The sequence below is a fragment of the Ranitomeya variabilis genome, chromosome 4 (assembly GCF_051348905.1).
Source record: "Ranitomeya variabilis isolate aRanVar5 chromosome 4, aRanVar5.hap1, whole genome shotgun sequence".
Taxonomy (NCBI): Eukaryota; Metazoa; Chordata; class Amphibia; order Anura; family Dendrobatidae; genus Ranitomeya; species Ranitomeya variabilis.
The window spans coordinates 90,759,295-90,782,611 of NC_135235.1; the positions used below are offsets into that span (position 1 = coordinate 90,759,295).

The 23,317-nt window shown below is 39.8% G+C and overlaps 1 protein-coding gene across 3 annotated transcripts in view; it reads left to right on the top strand.

Moving 5' to 3' along the window:
• Positions 1 to 2,395: 2,395 nt before the first annotated feature.
• The window catches only part of A1CF (APOBEC1 complementation factor), a 75,350-nt gene continuing 54,428 nt past the window's right edge, over positions 2,396 to 23,317 (top strand). For 2 of the 3 annotated variants that reach the window (XM_077258878.1, XM_077258879.1), the window contains exon 1: positions 2,415 to 2,490. The gene's annotated coding sequence lies outside the window, so the exon portion shown is untranslated. Of the gene's footprint in view, positions 2,491 to 23,317 lie in introns of all 3 variants that reach the window. The other variant, XM_077258880.1, reaches the window with a different exon arrangement.

Below are 23,317 nucleotides of genomic sequence, written 5' to 3' on the forward strand. Positions count from 1 at the left end.
GGGAGCCCCCTCCCTGCGCGATGCTTCCCTGTACCGCCGGTACACCGCGATCATGTTTGATCGCGGTGTGCCGGGGGTTAATGTGCCGGGGGCGGTCCGTGACCGCTCCTGGCACATAGTGCCGGATGTCAGCTGCGATATGCAGCCGACACCCGGCCGCGATCGGCCGCGCTCCCCCCGTGAGCGCGGCCGATCGCGTATGACGTACTATACCGTCACTGGGAATTAAGGCCCACCCCACCTCGACGGTATAGTACGTCATATGGGATTAAGGGGTTAAATGAAGAAATGGCTGTTGAACACTGGAATATCGCTGCCAAGTGACTGTTCCCAAACCCGTATAGTGATCGCTACATCACATGATACTATATTTATGTATATATATATATACAGTATATATATATATATACACATATACATACACACACACATACACTCATGGCCAAAGGTGCTGGCACCCTTCAAATTGTTCTAGAAAATGAAGTACTCCTCCCAGAAAACTATTACAATTGGGTGCTGTACACATGTTTATTTCCTTTGTGTGTATTGGAAAAACACAAAAAAATTTGATAAAAAAGGCAACTTGGACATAATTTCACATAAAACCTCATAAATGGGTCGAAGAAAATTGTTAGCACCCTCAACTTAATATTTGTTTGAACACCCTTTGGAATAAATAACTGCAATCAATCACTTTCTATAACCATCAACAAGCTTTTTACACATCTCAACAATTTTTGACCACTCTTTTGCAAACTGCACCAGGTCTCTCCAGGGATTTAGATCCAGAACCATTGCTGGCCACATCAAAACTCTCCAGCGCTTTGTTTCCATACATTTCTGGATGCATGGGGTCACTGTCCTGCTGGAAGACCCATGATCTAGGATACAAAATAAGCTTTCTGATACCGAAAACTACATTGTGACTCAAAATCCTTTGCTAATCTTCATATTTCATGATGCTTTGCACAAAGTCAAGGAACCCAGTTCCAGGGGCTGCAAAGCAACCCCAAAACATCTTTGAACCTCCACCATATTTACCTATAGGTACTGTGTTCTTTTCTTTGTAAGCCTCATTCCATTTTTTGTAAACAGTAGAATGATGTGCTTTACCAAAAAGCTCTATCTTACTCTCATCTGTCCATAAGACACTTTTCCAGAAGAATTTTGGATTACTCATATACATTTTGGCAATCTGCAGTCTAGCTTTTTTATGTCTCAATGTCAGTAGTGGGGTCCTCCTGGGTCTCCTGCCATAACCTTTCACATCATTCAAAAGTCGATGGATAGTTCACGATCATACTGATGCACCCTGAGCTTGCAGGGCAGCTTGAATTCATTTGAAACTTGATTGGTGCTTCCTATGCTCTATCACGGCTATCCTGCTTTGCAACCTTTCATCAATTTTTCACTGCTATGAACGTCCATGGAGATTAGCTACAGTGCAATGGGTTGTAAACTTCTTGATTATGTTGCACACCAGGGAGAAAAAACATCAAGATCCCTGGAGATGGACGTGTAACCTTGAGATTGTTGATATTTTCTACAATATTGGATTCTCAAGTCCTCAGACAGTTCTCTTCTTTCTGTTCTCCATGCTTAGTGTGGCACACAGAGACCCACAATGCAAAGATTGAGTCACCTTTTCCCCTTTTTATCTGATTTCAGGTGTGATTTTCATATTGTCCATAACTGTTAATTGCCACAGGTTAGTTTGAAAGAGCATCACATGCTCGAAACAAAGTCTTTTACCCCAATTTCGGAAAGGTGCCAACAATTATATCAGGCCCATTTGGGGGATTTTATGTGAAATTATGTCCAATTTGCCTTTTTTTTCTCTTTTTTTGTGTTGATCCTATACACACATAGGAAATAAACAAAACATGTGTAATTGCTATGATTTTCTGGGAGAAATATTTCATTTTCTGGAACAATTTCAAGAGTGTCAACATTTTCAGCCATGACTATATACCCAGATAAATGTGTGTATTTGTGTGTTTTATAATTGAAGTCGATAATTATAACCTATGTTTGCATTCATATGTACAATATACATTTAGATCATTTTATAGAAGAAAAAAAATTAAGAAAAACCTTTACTTTAACATATAAATTTAGGAGTCTATAGTATTTTGTGAAAGCTTTTTGAACGACAGTCTTGGGCTTATTTAGCAAAATACATTTGAACACAGAAAAGAAATGAAATGACTATATTTATAATATTTTTGTTTTTTTTCCATATGCTACTGTCTTGTCACAGATTTTGCCTCTATGATGATGCTGTGTGTGCTGCAACCTAATTATCTGGTCAAAGGGCTATACAAGCTAAGAGATAGAGGAAGTTAACGTTTAACTTGTAAGGATTGTAAAGCAAACCTAGGGCCAATGAACCTTTGGAGTTTGATATGATTAAGGGATAACCAGAGGTACACGTCTCCTATTCACCATAATCAAGCAAACCTGCTGTTGGTGATCTCTGAAATTGCTCAGGTAAGGTGGGATATATTTTACCTATGGAAATGATTCTGCTATATAATGCTAGTATAGAAGTAGTTACAGTCAGCACATGCACAATAAAAGAAACAATGAAAAAATCTTCCCTGTAGGATCACATATGTTTTATAGCATCCTAATGTGTTTCTAACAAAAACAAAGATGCAAAACCAGATGTGGGTGTTACATTGTATAAGTCTAGAGAAATACAGAGCACAGTAAAAGTATATATCTATAGTTTACATGTGTTATTATATGGTGGAGCCTCATTAGCGTCTGTCTCACTCTATCTAAAACAGCAGCTGTTAATCATTTATATTTCCAGAAACCAGTTGTGGATTTCTTCCATTTATTTTTACCACTGTGTGAAGAACAGTTTTTTTTTATATATGCATTTAATTTGCTATTATTATTATTATTATTATTATTATTATTTGCAGTTCTATTATTATCATTATTATTATTACAACATAAAGCAAATCACTTTAAAATGTGCTGTTATTATTAACATTATTATTAATGTGAGTATTAGTATCATTATTATTCTTGATGTTAGTAGTAGTGCTTGCGTTATTATTACTATATGATGCAAATCACATTTGCTGTTATTATCACTTAATATAAAAGCACAATCTGAATCATGGAGCTTCTTTACATGCAAATAAAATGCAAAATAATGTTTAAGAACAACAATACATTCCATTGTTATTACTTCTATTGTATATAACGGGTCATAAAGAAATACATGGAGCTAATATATTATTATTGATGAAAAATTCAGAATAATTTACAGAACAATTCTACATTTTGGACCAGTAAGTGATTCTGCTCTTCATATAGTAAGTTCACGTCTCAGATTTGTTGCAGACATTTTTACTCTAAAAATCCAATTAATATAGCTACTAATTGGGTTGCTTCTGTTGCATTTGCATGGCTGTTTACATAGCTTCATTTATGTAATAGCCATAAAAATTTGTGTAGCAAGTCTGCTATGTATGAGCTTACTCTACAAGGCTACTTTCAGGCAGGAGAGATAGAATCAGTATTTTGTGTTTGTATATTTATGCAAGAGTGTATTAAAAAGAAGTATAAACCTTTGCAATATGCTTTTTCTAAGTTAGGCTATGTGCCCACGTTACGGATTAGCCTCAGGTATTTTTTGTGCGGATACTGCATCTCTTGGCAGAAAACGCAGGTGCGGATTTATCGCGTTTTTTGTGCAGATTTTGTGCGGATTTCTATAATGGATTGGGTACAAAAACGCTGCAGATCCGCAAAAAAAAAGGGACATGCTACTTCTTTTAATCTGCAACGTTTCCGCACGGAATTTTCCGCACCATTAGGACAGCGTTTTTTCTTTCTCATTGATTTACATTGTACTGTAAATCACTTTCTGCAAGGCAAAAAACGCTGCGGATCCGCAGGAAATCCACAACGTGTGCACATAGCCTTAGGGTATGTTTCCACGGTCAGGAAACGCTGCTTTTTTGACGCTGCGCAGAGCTGCAGCGTCAAAAAAGCAGCGTCCAGATGTTCCTGCATAGTGGAGGGGATTTTATGAAAACCCGTCTCCACTATGCGTGGAAACCCGCACGCGGCGGCCCTGCGACTCCGGACATGCTGCGCGTCTTTTCAGATCGCAGCATGTCCGTACACCTTGCGGGGACGCAGCGTCCCCGCAAGGCATATCACAGGGCCCTATGGGACAGAGCGATCATCCCGGATGTGAAGAGTTAACACATCCGGCATGATCGCGTCCCAGAAAGGGGGCGGGGCTTAGCGCCGAGCGGCTTCGCCGCTGCGGCGATACCGCCGCCCCTCCGGACCGTGGAGCCATACCCTTAAGGTATGTTCATACTTGCAGGTTTTTTTTTCAGCAGCCAAAATTTTCATTCTTGACACTAAAAGCACCGTGCAAAACGCAAAAATGTAATTTTTCAGGTAGATTACTTATGTGATTTGTCTACAGTACATGTTAATAAAGTTATACACAAATGTTATGTTGCATTCTTTCTGCGCTTTTCTTTGCTTTCTATGGGTACAAAATGTTGCAAAAGCCCTGAAAGATTTTTAAAAAACGCTGCAGTGCTCAAATTCAGTCAGGAAAAAACTGTATGTAAGACATTTCTACAATCATATAGCTTTTTCTGGTACTGTAAAACGAGCTTTAAAAAAAGAAAAAAGAAAATAAAAACTGCAAGAAATGCCACATGTGAACATAGCCTAATGGTTCCACTTCTAGATTCCCTAACGGAAACCTCTAGAATATATTCCTGACATCCATCACCCTTAGTTTCCCAAGAAAATTGTAATAAAATGTAGAAGTGCGGTATATCCTTTTATTAGCGGCTGTCTGTCTATGGCATAACGCAGTCTGTTGCCCTATTCTATACACTAAAATATAGTAACCTTGACATATATTGGCCCGGCAGAGCCTTAGCATGTATGATAAAATGACAGGTCCCAGTTAAAAAACACAATATTTATTTGGGCAAGTATCTATGTGTGCTAAATATGCTTAGGCAGGAAAGAGCAATTAATATGACAAATGTTTTCCTCCTTTTCTGTAGAACTTTGTGATCTGTATCAGCTGCTTGTTCAAATACTCTAATTTATATTGATCGGCCTTTTAGGAGTCAGAGTGTTTGTTATATTTAATATTAATTTATCGGAAGTGAATGATGTGGTAGGGTGGAATATTTAACAAGTATTTTTAAAATTCAGCTAAGAAATGTCACAACTTTGCATAATAACGTTGGTTCATAAAACAGAAAGAACACAGCTTAATGTAGTCTGAATATTGATGAAATATTGGGGTAGAATTACTAAAACTGTCTAATTTTAGGCAGTAAAAATTTAAACTAGATAATCTTAAAGTGCAAAATTTTTTTTCATTCTAGTCAAGGCCATATGGCTTCTACATTTATAGCAATTTTTCTCTATTGGGTGTTTTTAAATGAATGCTTAATCATTCACAAAAATGACAAATTTTTTCCCATATATATTTTTAAGCAAGGCTGTATTTACAAACAGTGGTCACATTGCGTTTTACCATTTTTCAAGCTGTTTTCAAAAATTGCGTAAAAAAACGGTAGGGTTTTTTTTACTGTGATAATGGCAAAATAAATTATTACAGGGAAAAATAGTTGATACAGCCTTAGCGCTCAATAAGACGAGCGTTTTATATGTCCCAGTAAAAATCAGCCAGCACACTGACCAATGGGATTCAGCAGAGATGTTAAGATGGGTTATTTTTCACACAGAAACAAAAATCACATCATGCATTGGTCTCTTGCATATATTGGATGAAACTTGCCCATTCAAGTCTATGAAAGGACAAAAAAAAAATACGCGGATGTCACACAGATGTGAAATATGAAAACACGAGTGACACAAAAATGACAATATGGATGAAAATTGTCAGAGTTTTCCGGATGAAAATTGAACGATTTTTCATAAGCTTGTCTGACCGGAGAACGAGGAAGGCAACAAACACCACATCAATGGTGCCCTGTTGGATATATTCTGATGGATTCACCTAACATGCACTTCTAAAAACAAACCTTCGCAAAATAAAAATGTATACTGTGCAATATATTTTTTATGGCTGCCTGTAGCAGACATAAAATACCTATAATCCATCCATAATAAAGACAACGTAGCAAGAAATGCAAAAAATATGCAAAAAAAAAAATGCATCTTTTTTTATAATCCAGTCATTGTGGATTTTTTTTTATTTTTTTTAGAAATAACAAGAAAATATTTTCCTGTCATTTTTACAGAAAACAAAATCTCGACCACAAAAACACAGCATGAAAAAAACATTTTGTAAACAAAATACAGTGGATATAAAAAGTCTACACATCCCTGTTAAAATACCATGTTTTTTATTGTAAAAAAAAAAAAAAAACACAAAAAAATCATTTCAGAACTTTCTCCAGCTTTAATGTCATACACAATCAGAAAACCTATAAAGAATAAGTGCAAGGCAACAATATACCGTACTCAGTAAAATATAGCTTTTATTGGAAAAATAGTTTTAAAAAAGTTTAAAAATGTAAGACACAAGATATCCAAAGCTGATGAGCATAGTTTTGTTAAACAGCTTGATACAGATCTAATCTTTTAATAGATACAGGCTTAATACTGCATGGTAATATGCCAGTAAGTATAATAGTACAGCAAAATATGTAATATGTAATCCCAATATCACAGATGGATAGCAATTAGCATAAGATAGCATAAATAATAGACAGACATGGTATACCAGACTGAAGCGTCATGAAATGGCAAGAGCATAAGGGTGCGTGTCCACGGTCCGTAATGACGGTGCTTTGGATGGAGCGGAAAACCCGCTTCGCCCAAAGTGCCGCCCCCTTCTGTACGCGCGGTGGTTCTGGATGTGTTCCTTGTGTCGCCACAAGGTAAACAGACATGCGGCGTTCTAAAAAGACACACCGCATGTCCGTAAATGCAGGGCCACCGGATGCGTGTTTGCACGCATAATGGAGATGGGATTTCATAAAATCCCCTCCATTATGCTGTAACATCTGGAAGCTGCAGATTGAACGCTGTGGCTGTATGTTCAATCCGCAGCTAATCCGGATCTAATCCAAGTGGGAAATGTAAGTGTGCACAGTAACATAGAAAAGACTCACCAGTCAATAAAAGAACAGCACCCGGCGAGTGTTTCGCACCTAGTTTTGTCAAGGGGTGATGGTAAATAGCACTCCAGACTATTTAAGGCTATAAAGTCAATCAGAAACGGTTGGTGTTATAATTAAATTATCCCACATGTGATGGATAATATGGCATCGTTTGGAGGGCAGACGTGATGTCGACCGTCATCCACAGATGGTCCACCTATCAATCAATGATAAAGACAGAAAGGAATTTAGTATTCAGTAATATGAGTCACACTGTTCTGTATACGAGCATGTGACCGACGTACGTTGGTTGTCCAGTGATGTCACAGTCATGTGACTAATGACGCTTCTGCCACATGAGTGGCAGCGTCACAGCCACATGACTGCTTAGTGCAAGGTATATTGATGCATAATGGTCACTTAGTCTTCATGTCATTGATCACATGCTTCCTTTTTCTGATGATTTGGATTGGTAAATTCCTTTCTGTCTATATCTCATTGGTTGATGGGCGGACCATCTGTGCTTGGCGTTTGACAACACTTCCGCCATCCAAAAGATACCATATTATCCATCACATGTGGGATAATTTAATCATATCACCAATGGTTTCTGATTGTCTTTAATAGCCTAAAATAGTCTGGTTGTGCTATCTACCATCACCCCTTGATGAAGCTAGGTGCAAAACGCGTGTGGGATGCCGTTCTTTCATTGACTGTTGAGTCTCCTCCATGCCGCTGTGCACACTTACATTTCACACTTATGGAACTCACTCTTGCCATTTCTTGATGCTTTCGTCTGACATACCATGTCTGCTTATTATTTATGCTATCTTATGCTAACTTGTATCTGTCTGTAATATTGGGATTACATATTGAACATTTTGCTATACTATTATACTTACCTCCTGCATTTTACCATGCATTATTAAGCCTGTATCTGTTAAAACATTAGATTTTTATCATGTTTACCCAAAACTGTGCTCATCAGCTTTGAATATCTTGTGTCATTTTTAAACTATTTTTTCAATAAAAGTTATATTTTACTGAGTATAATGTTACCTTGCACTTATTTTTTATAGGCTTTCTTGTACCTACGTGTGTTAATTGGCATGCTTACCCTGTGCTCATATTTGTATAGGTTTATGTCATACATAATTAGTACAATGCAACTGGAAAAAGAAAAGGACTAAAACCATGTGGTTGCATAAATATGAACACCTTTTAACTAAAACTTTGTTGATGCACTCTTTGAATTTATGACTGTTTTCAATCTTTTTGGGTAGAAGTCTATCAGCATGGCACATCTAGAATTGACAATCTTTGCCAACTCTTCCTTGCAAGTGTTCCAAATGTAGGACATTGTGAGGGCATCTCCTCTGTACAGCGCCCTATTAAGGTCATTGCACAAATTTTCAAGTAGATTAAAGTCTTGGCTCTGGCTGGGGTATTCCAAAATGTTGATCCTCTGTCAAAGCCATTCTTTTGTTAATTTGGAGGTATTCAGAGGGTCGGTGTTGTGCTGGGAGGTAAAATTCCTATTCATCTTCAGAATTTTATCAGAGGCCCAAAGGTATTGAAGCAAAATTGACTGATATTTGAAACTGTTTATAAATCCTTCCACCTTGATGAAATCTCTAGATGAAATCCAGCTGCCAAAAACAGACCCAATAAATAGTACAGTTTTCACAATGCTTCATTGTGTGTATGATGTTGTTTTGGTTTTTGGTAATGCACAGTCTTGGCTTTGCTCCAGAGGCACAAAGTTCAACCTTGATCTCAGACAATACCATGTTTTCCCACATATTTTTGGCAGACTATTTGAGTATTAGCTTTAGTTTTGCCATTTTAACTCACAGGTTTGACAGAAGAAGAATATGGGAGATTGTTGTGACATACAGTCACAATCAGCAAGTGCCAGACACTCCTGTAGCTCCTTTAATATTACTGTGGGCCTATGGACTAATTTTCTTCTTGTATTTTCATCAATTTTTGAAAGATGTCCAGTTCTAGATAATGCTGCTGTTGTGCCAAATTTAAGCCACACCTTGATGAAAGTCGTCACAGTGTTCCATGTTATATCAAATGGCATAGGAAAAAATGTTTTAAAGGAAGAAAGATGTCCAGCTCAACCGAATCCGTGAAGATAAAAAAATTTTATTCACAAAACTTGTAACAGAGGATACAAATTTCAGCACAAAACCAAATGGGTGTGAATTTCGACGCGTTTCCGGAGACTAAGCTTAACCCATTACTTGCCAAATTAAAATTTTTACAAGTACGGATTTTTCAGAAAAGGGCATCCCAATATTCATTTAAAAATGACAATGACATGATTTCCTATTTTGAAAACATTCATTTTACAAACAAAACACAAAAAATTGGACCCAATTATAAAAATTATAAAATCTTAGTTGCTAGAAGCTAAAGATTAGGCTTCCCAAAAAAAGGACATTGGTAGATAATGGGTTAAAAAAAAGACTGAATACATTATAAAGATCTCTTAGACCTGATGAGTCTAGTGCACTTTCTTTAAAAATCCATATTACCACCCACATAACCCAATGGACAGCTCATCAGCGTCTCTACTCCCTCTTCCCTGCTGAGATCTCACATTGCTCAGTACAAGATGTAGCTGTCAATCAGGTTAGGTTGGAAGAGACTGAACATGCCTGGGCTCATGAGCTCTCACTCTCTTTAGATGGATTTAGAAAGAAGAATTATGCAGCCACAATGATATGGACTCAAAAAAAAAATCAGTCTCACCACGTCTAAGAGATCTATTTAATATTATATACAGTTTGTATTGTAAAATTAGGTGACAGATTAACTTTAGAGAAGAAGGTAAAGGGTAGTACTAAAATTGTACATTCCTAATTACCTGTGCCGAAAATAAGGGAAAAATTATCAGTATAAGGCTATGTTCACAAGTTCATCTGGTCTTGATGCCATGATGACTTTTCACAGCCACAGTTTGTCTCTGTAGACTTCCATCTCCTTAACTCATAGCGCTGCACATCGGGCAGGGAGAAAATCCTGTAAGTGCTGCCGTTCACTCTACATTTAAAGGTGCAAATACAAATGAATGCCAGCATTTCATGCGCTACCTTCCTCACACCCTTGAAAGGCACCGATCCAGTGGAAGAGTTGGGGGGATTTTAAGATTTTTACATTTTTTAAAATCAAGTCCCCCGCCATCCTAAGCATCGGAGCTTCGGTGACTAGTGTAAAATACGGCCCTGATTTTTATCTCGGATTTGACGCTGCAGTTTTCATGTCTTGTTGGTTTGTCATGTTTTATATAAAGTTGCTTTTTTTATTCCTTCATAGTATTTGGCTTTTTTAAAATCAATTTTATTGATACATTCATGTGCGGATTTCATGCCCTTTAGTATACTTCCCCAGTGGAAACGTATTTTCTGCTTGTAGTTCAATTCTATGGAGAAAATTCGCACATAAAAAAGTGAAATTCCCACATTTTGAATTTTTCAAACATGCATCACATGTTAGTTTACATAGCATGAAAAACAAAGCACAGTCGGAACAAGATTTCTAGAAATCCCATACAGTTTGATAGAACTGTAAGAGCATTTAAATAGCACCAAAAACTCATGGTGGGAACATAAAGGGGTTGTCAAATGCTCTGAAAACCCCTTCTCAATCACTATGTTTCACAAAAGTAAAATAATAACACCTATACTCACCTTTGGTGCAGGCGCCATTCCAGCAATGTCAGCGCTGGCTGCCCCTGGGCTCATGTTATCGGCGGCCAATATAGGCTCGTTTCCTTCTCCCCTCCTTTGGATGTAACTGGCATCTGGAGGAGTGGAGCGAGGTGCCACAGCTCTGACTTCCTCTGCATGTCAATTACATCCGATGGAAGGAGAGAAAGGAGGTCCATGATTGGCCGCCGATTGGCTACTCTTCAGCAGAGCCAGTGCCGACATCACTGGAATGGCGCCTGCACCAGAGGTGAGTATAGCTGTTATTATTTTATATTTTGGAGAACATAATGACTGAGAAGGGGTTGTCTGAGTAGTGGGCAACCCCTTTAACCTAACAGAGACTACAAAGGTGTTAGTTTTTAGTTTGTAACCTTGAAGACATAGGCCTGTATAGATCATATTTACAAAAAATAAAAGAATATTTGTAATCAAAACTATTTGATTTTTTTAAATTCATTTTTTATGCATTGATATAATAATAACTATTGGTTGGCAAATAGATTGTAAAACTATGAAAGTATTAGGAAGTCAGTCTGCGGGTAAATGCCCAATAATGAACAATGGTAACCGCATGTCAGAGCTGCTACATAGCAAACACAGCTACAGGGAGTCACAACAATGGCTGGCTATACTCTGTCTTGGCTAGATACACACCTTTTTTCGAGTCTTCCATCAAGTTTTCCAGAAAAAACTTCCAGTATGCTGATCTAATGTTTCCATTAAAATAACTTTTATCATAATGGATATTAAACATACCACACTATTGGCAATAGGGTCTGTCTTGTGTCTGTCAAGGGATAGATGCATTTCCTACCAGAGTCCTGTTGGTTTTGTTGCTATAATGAAAAAGAGAAGTAGAACTCCAAATCACAGTGTGAACTTAACCTTACAAAAAAAGTATATTTTAATTTATAATATGTAAAAAACAGCCACTATGATTTATAGAACAATTTTAACCCCTTAATCCCATTGGACGTACTATTCTGTCAAGGTGACCTGGGACTTAATTCCCAGTGACGGGATAGTACGTCCAGTGCGATCAGCCATGCTCACGGGGGGAGCGCGGCCGAGTGTCAGCAGGACTATCGCAGCTGACATCCAGCACTATGTGCCAAGAGGCACATTAACCCCCAGCACACTGCAATCAAAGATGATCGCAGTGTTCCAGCGGTATAGGGAAGGCCCCTACCTGCGTGCTTCCCTGAGACACTTGGAGCAACGCGATGTGCTTGCGTTGCTCCGAGGGTCTCTTACCTCCTCCTCCCTGCAGGCCCGGATCCAAAATGGCCACGGGGCTGCATCCGGGTCCTGCAGGGAGGTGGCTTACCAGCGCCTGCTCAGAGCAAGCGCTGGTAAGCCTCCCTGCTGTGCCTGTGTGATCGCTGATCTGATACAGTGCACAGCAAAGTGTCAGATCAGCGATCTGTCAATATAATGCCCCCCGGGGCAAAGTAAAAAAGAAAAAAAAAACATTTTACATGTGTAAAAAAAAAAATATATATATTTTTATATATATATATATATATATATATATATATATATATATATATATATATATATATATATATATATATATATATATATATGGTATCAGCGTACTCAGGACAAATTGCACAACAACTTCTGGGGTACAATTTCTTCTAGTACCCTTGGGAAAATAAAAAATTGGGGGCGAAAAGTTCATTTTTGTGAAAAAAAATTATTTTAGTTTTTACGGCTCTACATTATAAACTTCTGTGAAGCATTTTTTGGGTCAAAGTGCTCACCACACATCTAGATAAGTTCCTTAGGGGGTCTACTTTCCAAAATGGTGTCACTTGTGGGGGGTTTCAATGTTTAGGCACATCAGGGGCTCTCCAAATGCAACATGGCATCCCATCTCAATTCCAGCCAATTTTGCATTGAAAAGTCAAATGGCGCTCCTTCCCTTCCGAGCTCTGCCATGCGCCCAAACAGTGGTTTACCCCCACATATGGGGTATCGAGGTACTCATGACAAATTGTACAACTTTTGGGGTCCATTTTCTCCTGTTTCCCTTGGTAAAATAAAACAAATTGGAGCTGAAGTAAATTTTGTGAAAAAAAATTAAATTTTCATTTTTTTAAACATTCCAAAAATTCATGTGAAACACCAGAAGGGTTAATAAACTTCTTGAATGTGGTTTTGAGCACCTTGAGGGGTGCAGTTTTTAGAATGGTGTCACACTTGGGTATTTTCTATCATATAGACCCCTCAAAAAGACTTCAAATGAGATGTGTGTTGCGAACTCTGTTTTTGGGCTCCCTCTAGTGGTCACAAGCGGTACTGTGTAGTGTTGTCTTTCTGCAGGTTGGCAGCATTAGCTGGTTCGTTATCCTTGGTTGGTTTCCTATTTAGTTCACCTGGATACTCAGTTCCTTGCCTGCTCTCAATGTATTCAGTGCTCTTCAGATTCCTTGTGACTACCTTGCTCCCAGTCTCTCCAAGACAAGCTAAGTTTTTGTTTGATCATTTTTTGATTATCAGCATTTATTATGTTTTTAGTCCAGCTCGCTAAAATGTGATTTCCTCGCTTGCTGGTTGCTCTAGGGGACTGAGTTTCTCCCCCCCACACCGTTAGTTGGTGCGGGGGTTCTTGAAATCTCAGTGTGGATATTTTGTAAGGGTTTTTTACTGACCGCACAGACCCCTTTACTATTTTCTGCTATCTAGTATTAGTGGGCCTCATTTGCTAAATCTGTTTTCACCCCTGTGTATGTGCCTTCCTCTTACCTCACTGTTATTATATGTTGGGGGCTTCTATTTCTTTGGGGATTATTTCTCTGGAGGCAAGAGAGGTCTTTCTTTCTCTCTAGGGGTAGTTAGTTCCTCAGGCTGGCTCGAGACGTCTAGGATTTTTAGGCACGTTCACCGGCTACGTCTAGTGTGTTTGGATAGGTTCAGATTTGCGGTCAGTCCAGTTTGCCACCTCCCTAGAGCTTGTCCTATGTATGTTACTTAGCTGGAGTAATTTGTGATCCTCAACCACTAAGGATCATAACAGTAGAGCAGGCCCTAAAGTGTTTAATGCATCGCAGAAGTGGGATAAAAAGAAGACCTGAGTACATTTTTTTTTTTTCCTCCCGCTTTTCCTTTGCTGCAGTCTGTTTAGCTTCTTTCATCCCCTTGAACTCTGGGTGGTTTTGAGCTCAGCTGCAGACATGAATTTTCAGACTCTGACTTTTAGTGTGGATCATCTGACTGCACGGGTGCAAAGTATTCAGGATTTTGTTATTCATAGCCCTATGTCAGAACCAAAAATACCCATTCCTGAATTGTTTTCTGGTGATAGATCTAGGTTTCTAAACTTTAAGAATAATTGTAAGTTATTTCTATCTCTGAGACCTCGTTCCTCTGGTGATTCCGCTCAGCAAGTTAAAATTGTTATCTCCTTGTTGCGTGGCGACCCTCAGGATTGGGCTTTCTCTCTGGCGCCAGGAGATCCTGCATTGCTTAATGTAGATGCATTTTTTCTGGCTCTTGGACTGCTTTATGAGGAGCCTAATCTTGAGAATCAGGCAGAAAAAGCGTTGCTGGCTATCTCTCAAGGTCAGGATGAAGCAGAGGTGTATTGTCAAAAATTTCGGAAATGGTCGGTGCTTACTCAATGGAATGAGTGTGCCTTGGCTGCAAATTTCAGAGGTCTTTCTGAGGCCGTTAAGAATGTTATGGTGGGGTTTCCCACCCCTACAAGTCTGAGTGATTCTATGGCTTTAGCCATTCAGGTTGATCAGCGTTTGCGGGAGTGCAAATCTGCTCATCCTTTGGCGGTATTTTCTGAACAGAGACCTGAGTCTATGCAATGTGACCGAACTCTGACCAGAATTGAGTGACAAAGTCATAGACGTCAAAATGGGTTGTGCTTTTACTGTGGTGATTCTACTCATGTTATCTCAGCATGCTCTAAACGCTTAAAAAAAATCGCTAAACCTGTCACCATTGGTACTATGCAGCCTAAGTTTATTTTGTCTGTTACTTTGATTTGTTCTTTGTCATCCTACCCGGTTATGGCTTTTGTGGATTCGGGTGCTGCCCTGAATCTGATGGATTTGTCGTTTGCCAGGCGCTGTGGTTTTGTCCTGGAGCCTTTGGAATTTCCTATTCCTCTGAGGGGAATTGATGCTACGCCATTGGCTGAGAATAAGCCTCAGTATTGGACGCAAATGACCATGTGCATGACTCCCGTACATCAGGAGGTGATTCGCTTTCTTGTTCTGCATAATTTGCATGATGTTGTCGTTTTGGGTCTGCCATGGCTGCAGGCTCATAATCCAGTTTTAGATTGGAAAGCTATGTCTGTGTCAAGTTGGGGTTGTCAGGGAATTCATGGCGATGTTCCGTTGGTGTCTATTGCTTCTTCCACTCCTTCTGAGGTCCCTGAGTTTTTGTCTGACTACCAGGATGTATTTGATGAACCCAGGTCCAGTGCCCTGCCCCCTCATAGGGATTGTGACTGCTATAAATTTAATTCCTGGTAGTAAATTCCCTAAGGGACGACTTTTTAATCTGTCTATACCAGAGCATGCCGCAATGCGGAGTTATATAAAGGAGTCTTTGGAGAAGGGACATATTCGCCCATCCTCTTCCCCTCTTGGTGCAGGATTTTTTTTTTGTGGCCAAGAAGGACGGTTCGTTGAGACCTTGTATAGATTATCGTCTTCTGAATAAAATCACAGTCAAATTTCAGTATCCTTTACCACTATTGTCTGATTTGTTTGCTCGGATTAAGGGTGCCAGTTGGTTCACCAAGATAGATCTCCATGGTGCGTATAACCTTGTGCGCATTAAGCAGGGAGATGAATGGAAAACAGCATTTAATACGCCTGAAGGCCATTTTGAGTACTTGGTGATGCCTTTTGGACTCTCTAATGCTCCTTCTGTGTTTCAGTCTTTCATGCATGACATCTTCCGAGAATATCTGGATAAATTTATGATTGTTTATCTGGATGACATTTTGGTCTTTTCTGATGATTGGGAGTCCCATGTGAAGCAGGTCAGGATGGTGTTTCAGGTCCTGCGTGCTAATGCTTTATTTGTGAAGGGCTCAAAATGCCTCTTCGGAGTACAGAAGGTCTCCTTTTTGGGTTTTATTTTTTCTCCTTCTACTGTGGAGATGGACCCAGTCAAGGTCCAGGCTATTCATGACTGGACTCAGCCCACGTCTGTTAAGAGTCTTCAGAAGTTCTTGGGTTTTGCTAATTTTTACCGTCATTTCATCGCTAATTTTTCTAGCGTGGTTAAACCTTTGACGGATTTGACCAAGAAGGGTTCTGATGTGACTAATTGGTCTCCTGCGGCCGTGGAGGCCTTTTGGGAGCTGAAGCACCGGTTTTCTTCAGCTCCAGTCTTATGTCAGCCAGATGTTTCTCTCCCCTTCCAGGTCGAGGTTGATGCTTCTGAGATTGGAGCAGGGGCTGTTTTGTCGCAGAGAAGCTCTGATGGCTCTGTGATGAAACCATGTACTTTCTTTTCAAGAAAGTTTTTGCCTGCCGAGCGGAATTATGATGTTGGTAATCGGGAGTTGTTGGCTATGAAGTGGGCATTTGAGGAGTGGCGACATTGGCTCGAAGGAGCTAAACATCGTGTGGTGGTCTTGACTGATCACAAAAATCTGATTTACCTTGAATCTGCCAAGCGCCTGAATCCTAGACAGGCTCGATGGTCGTTGTTTTTCTCCCGTTTCAACTTCGTGGTCTCATATCTGCCTGGTTCGAAGAACGTGAAAGCTGATGCACTTTCTAGGAGTTTTGTGCCTGACTCTCCGGGAGTTTCTGAGCCGGCTGGTATTCTCAGAGAGGGAGTGATTTTGTCTGCCGTTTCCCCAGATTTGCGACGAGTGCTGCAGAAATTTCAGGCGGATAGACCTGACCGTTGTCCACCAGAGAGACTGTTTGTCCCGGATAGATGGACCAGCAGAGTTATTTTGGAGGTTCATTCTTCGGTGTTGGCGGGTCATCCTGGGATTTTTGGTACCAGAGATTTGGTGGCTAGGTCCTTCTGGTGGCCTTCCTTGTCGCGGGATGTTCGTTCCTTTGTGCAGTCTTGTGGGATTTGTGCTCGGGCTAAGCCTTGCTGTTCTCGTGCCAGCGGTTTGCTTTTGCCTTTGCCTATTCCGAAAAGGCCTTGGACGCACATTTCCATGGATTTTATTTCGGATCTTCCGGTATCTCAGAAAATGTCTGTCATCTGGGTGGTGTGTGATCGTTTTTCCAAGATGGTCCATTTGGTGCCCTTGCCTAAGTTGCCTTCTTCCTCCGATTTGGTTCCTCTATTTTTTCAGAATGTGGTTCGCTTGCACGGCATTCCTGAAAATATTGTGTCTGATAGAGGATCCCAGTTTGTGTCCAGGTTTTGGCGGACTTTTTGTGCTAAGATGGGCATTGATTTGTCTTTTTCGTCGGCCTTCCATCCTCAGACAAATGGCCAAACCGAGCGAACTAATCAGACGTTGGAAACTTATTTGAGATGTTTTGTTTCTGCTGATCAGGATGATTGGGTGACTTTTTTGCCATTGGCCGAGTTTGCCCTTAATAATCGGGCTAGTTCTGCTACTTTGGTTTCGCCTTTTTTCTGCAATTCTGGTTTCCATCCTCGTTTTTCCTCGGGTCAGGTTGAGCCTTTTGACTGTCCTGGGGTGGATTCTGTGGTGGATAGGTTGCAGCAGATTTGGAACCATGTGGTGGACAATTTGAGGTTGTCACAAGAGAAGGCTCAGCGCTTTGCCAACCGCCGCCGCGGTGTGGGTCCCCGACTTCGTGTTGGGGATTTGGTGTGGCTGTCTTCTCGGTATGTTCCTATGAAGGTCTCCTCTCCTAAATTCAAGCCTTGCTTCATCGGTCCTTATAAGATCTTGGAAATCCTTAACCCGGTGTCTTTTCGTTTGGATCTCCCAGCATCGTTTGCCATTCATAATGTGTTCCATAGGTCTTTGTTGCAGAGGCATGTGGTACCTGTGGTTCCTTCTGTTGAGCCTCCTGCTCCGGTGCTGGTCGAGGGCGAATTGGAGTGCGTGGTGGAGAAGATTTTGGATTCTCGTATCTCTAGAAGGAGGCTTCAGTATTTGGTGAAGTGGAAGGGCTATGGTCAGGAGGATAATTCCTGGGTTGTCGCCTCTGATGTTCATGCGGCCGATTTGGTTCGTGCCTTCCACGCGGCTCGTCCTGATCGCCCTGGGGGTCTTGATGAGGGTTCGGTGACCCCTCCTCAAGGGGGGGGTACTGTTGTGAACTCTGTTTTTGGGCTCCCTCTAGTGGTCACAAGCGGTACTGTGTAGTGTTGTCTTTCTGCAGGTTGGCAGCATCAGCTGGTTCGTTATCCTTGGTTGGTTTCCTATTTAAATCACCTGGATACTCAGTTCCTTGCCTGCTCTCAATGTATTCAGTGCTCTTCAGATTCCTTGTGACTACCTTGCTCCCAGTCTCTCCAAGACAAGCTAAGTTTTTGTTTGATCATTTTTTGATTATCAGCATTTATTATGTTTTTAGTCCAGCTCGCTAAAATGTGATTTCCTCGCTTGCTGATTGCTCTAGGGGACTGAGTTTCTCCCCCCCCCCCCCCACACCGTTAGTTGGTGCGGGGGTTCTTGAAATCTCAGTGTGGATATTTTGTAAGGGTTTTTTACTGACCGCACAGACCCCTTTACTATTTTCTGCTATCTAGTATTAGTGGGCCTCATTTGCTAAATCTGTTTTCACCCCTGTGTATGTGCCTTCCTCTTACCTCACCGTTATTATATGTTGGGGGCTTCTATTTCTTTGGGGATTATTTCTCTAGAGGCAAGAGAGGTCTTTCTTTCTCTCTAGGGGTAGTTAGTTCCTCAGGCTGGCTCGAGACGTCTAGTATTTTTAGGCACGTTCACCGGCTACTTCTAGTGTGTTTGGATAGGTTCAGATTTGCGGTCAGTCCAGTTTGCCACCTCCCTAGAGCTTGTCCTATGTATGTTACTTAGCTGGAGTAATTTGTGATCCTCAACCACTAAGGATCATAACAGATGTGGTCCCAAAAAAAAAATGAGAAATTGCTGGTCAACTTTTAACCCTTATAACTCCCTAACAAAAAAAAATTTTGGTTCCAAAATTGTGCTGATGTAAAGTAGACATGTGGGAAATGTTACTTATTAAGTATTTTGTGTGACACATCTCTGTGATTTAAGGGCATAAAAATTCAAAGTTGGAAAATTGCAAAATTTTTGCCAAATTTCCACTTTTTTCACAAATAAACCCAAGTTATATCGAAGAAATTGTACCACTATCATAAAGTACAATATGTCACAAGAAAACAATGTCAGAATTACCAGGATCTGTTGAAGCGTTCCAGAGTTAAAACCTCATAAAGGGACAGTGGTCAGAATTGTAAAAATTGACCCGGTCATTAACGTGCAAACCACCCTTGGGGCTTAAGGGGTTAAGGTTCAACAAGATCATGTTTGCTCGCTGCTATAAGCAACCCAGACTGATTCCTACAGCTTGTGCAGATGACTGTAATATGGTCCGAGTGCAATCAAAGTGAGGCCTATGTTATTCCATGGGGCCGGGCACATGTCAGATTTTTACCTCAGATAGAGCCTGTCTGTCTGAGGAGAAAATTGGTGCATGCCCAGGTTTGATCTGATATTCAGATCCCACTTTGCCATGCAAGTCAAGGAGTTTGTGGAAAACATTGGACTGCAGCCGGATTACGTCTGAGTGCGGTTTGATTTCCATGGACTGATCAAATGGAGAGGAAGGAATTTTTTTTCTCCATCTTCTCCTCATCCCAGAGTTTGATCAGCGTGTGTGTAGCAAAATTAATCCTATCTTCTTGGATTAAAAAAAAAAATACCCCTGTCTGGACCTAGCCTTAGACCAGGTTCACACGACTGACTGTATAAAAAAAATCGTTCACAGTTGTATCTAGAGAACTTTTTTCTCACTTGTCATCCGTGTGCAATTGTTTTTTTTTACTTGTTAATTATTTACAAGACATTTAGTTTCCTGTCCTACAAAATAGCTATGTATCTGGAAAAATCGGATGTTTTGCTGGTGTTACAAGGAAAATTGCACATGCTGCGATTTTATTTATTTATTTTTTACCACATGCAGATTGTCAGTGAAAAAAAAATTGCTCATTTGCACTGCTCCACTGAATGACATTACTCCAAGTGCAATCTGCTCTTTTTAACGGATAGCACTTGGGCTGAAAATATGGTCGTGGGCACAAGTCAATAGGAGAGTCCTTATGATTTCTCACTAAATTATCAAAACTGCAAATGTCCCAAAGGCCTCTTAGTAATTCAAGGCATTTAGTGGTTTGTTATGGAACCTGCATCTACTGTAGGTAAAAAAAAAAACCTCAAAACATCCATATGGCAGTGTACTAGAGTCCATTCTGTTTATTCTGTATTTTGTTTTAACTGTATGTATATATGTGGAGAGTCCTACACTTTTATCTTTTTGTACTTTGTGGCACACCTATCAAAAATTACCTCCAATTGCATCTCAACTAAAAATTGTGAAACCATGAGGTCTCCCACACCGTTTTATTGGCATTACAATATACTGTAAATTAGTTTTTCCTATGTTTTTTATTATGGTCTATAAAAAGTATACAAGTTTGGGCACCCTTGGTCAAAATTATTATTGTGAAAAGTTAAGCAAGTTGAAGGTAAAGTGATCTCTAAAGATGACCCATCACCTTTGTATTTTATTTGTGTGTATATATTCATCTTTTACATTTTAAAAAATACATAAAAGGAAAATGGGCCAATGCAAAACTTTGGACACCCTGCATGGTTAGTACCTTTCTGACTCTGCACCCCACCCATCAGCCCAATGGTGTTTGTTTATAATCAACTCTAGTTCCTACCAGCTTACTTTAATGTGCAAGTTTATAACCCAAGAGAGGCCGTGTTTGCCCATACACACTGTAGACTTTTATAGCAAAAGAGAGGCATTTATTAGATGATAGGACCCATCAGGGAAGTGTCACCTGGTCGCGGTTGATGGGCTCACATTAGTTGGCCAATTTATGCGCTAAGAACCTTCACTTTTGTAAGTAATTTAAAAAAAAAGTATACTTTTTATTACAGTTTAATCAGCAATTATGATAGATTTTGTGTTCGCATGTGTATTGGTCTCTACAGAGTGCTGCTGCATTCCTCCTTTTTGCAAGTTATGTATTCATTGCAGTAGGCACCTGTTCATACTATATGGAGTTGCACGTTAGGTTTTTTTGTTATATATGGTTAGTACCTAGTAGCTCCCGTTTTGAAAGAGTCACAGCTTGTAAACGTTTTTTGTAGTCAGCCAAGAGTTTTTCAATTCTTGTTTGAGGGATTTTCATCCATTCATCCTTGGAAAATTCTTCTAGTTCTGTGAGATTCCTGGCTTGTCTTGCATTCTCTGCTATTTTGAGGTCTAGCCACAGATTCTCAATGGTGTTTAGATCAGGCGACTGAGGGCCATTGTAAAACCTTCAACTTGACCTTTTTGTGGATTTTGACTTGTGTTTAGGATAATTTTCCATTTGTAGAAGCCATCCTCTTTTCACTCTAAGCTTTTTTTACAGATGGTTTTATGTTTGCATCAAGAATTTAACATTTCATTGAATTCATTCTTCCCTGTACCTGTAAAATGTTCCCCATGTCATTGGCTGCAGCACAATCCTAAGCATGATTGATCCACCCCTATGCTTAATGGTTGGCGAGTAGCGATGAGCAAGTATACTCATTGCTCGGGTTTTCCCGAACACGTTCAGGTGATCTCCGAGCATTTGGATGTGCTCGGAGATTTAGTTTTCGTCGCCACAGCTGCATGATTTATGGCTGCTAGACAGCTTGAATACATGTGAGGAATGCCTGTTTTTTAAGGAATTCCCACATGTATTCAGGCTGTCCAGCCATAAATCATGCAGCTGAGGATACGAAAACTAAATCTCCAAGCACTAACAAATACTCAGAGATCATCCGAGCATGCTCGGGGAGACCCGAGCAACAATGCTAGTCGCTCATCACTATTGGCGAGATGTTCTTTTCCTGAAATTCGTTTTTTATTTAACCTCATTGGTCCACAGGACATGTTTAGAAAATGCATTAGACTTGTTTAGATGTTCTTTTGCATACGTCGGACGCCGAATTGAAGGTGAGAATGCAGGAGAGGTTTTTCTGATGACTCTTCCATGAAGGCCATATTTGTGCAGGTGTCTCTAAAAAGTAGAACAATTTACCACAACTCCAGAGTCTCCTAAATCTTTCTGAAAGTCTTTTACAATCAGTGGGTTCTGATTTGCCTCTTCAGCAATCCTATTAGCAGCTCTCACTGAAATTTTGCTAGGTCTTCCAAACCTTATCTTGACCTCCAAAGTTCCTGTTAACTGCCATTTATTAATTACATATCGAACTGAGGAAAGGGCAACTTGAAAATGCTTTGCTATCTTCTTATAGCCTACTCCTGCTTTTTGGACCTCCACCATTTTCATTTTCTCAGTGCTAGGCAGCTGCTTAGAAGAAGCCATGGCTGCTGTTTTTTGGCACAAGATTAGAGGAGGCTGGATTTTTATAAAGCTAGGAAATTTGCATCACCTGGCCTTTTCTAACAATGATAGTGAACATGAGAGAACCATAAATGGCTAATTAAGTCTGAAACCTTGATAAAAGTTATCTGAGCACACAAATCTCCAAGGGTGCCCAAACTTTTTTTGCATAGGCCCATTTTCCTTTTTGTATTTTTATAAATAAAAAAAAAAACAGATATAGCTTTGTTGCCTAAAATACAAAGGTAATGTGTCATCTTTAACTTTAGGCCTTTTAAAGATCATTTCATCTTCAACTTTCTTAACTTCTGTCATTGCAGCACTAACAGGTATAATGCATTGCAATGCTGGTGCATTACAATGCGTTATACGAGCGATCAGATTAATAAAAGTTAAAGTCCCATAGAGGGAGTAAATAAAACTTTAAAAAAAGTTTTTAAAAATTGCAAAAAAGCCTTAAAAAATCATAAAATAAACAAAAACATGAGTAAAATATAAAACCTATACTGTCAATAAGTATATTAAAAAAAAATAATAATAATTACACATCTGGTATCGCCACATCCGGCATGTTCAGCTCTATAAAACTGCCACACTATTTAACCCCTTCAGTGAACATCATAAAAAAAGGGAGGGGCAATAAAACATATGCTTTTTATCACATCGCCAAAAAAGTTGACTAAAACACGATCAAAACGTCGAATGTTGAAAAACCCCGGCAGAAGATTCCCTATAATGAGGTAGATGGAGACATTGTGGACGCCATCTGGCCTATGATCCGGCGGTGTCTGTCTTTTTAAGCATGCATAAAAGCACAGTCAGCCACGGTTTTGTGCACATTTGAAACTGAACACAGGCTAGACGGAGTCCAAAGCCACTCTGCTGCCTCATTATAGTGAATGGATCCATTGGGAGTTTCTTCTGAATCAC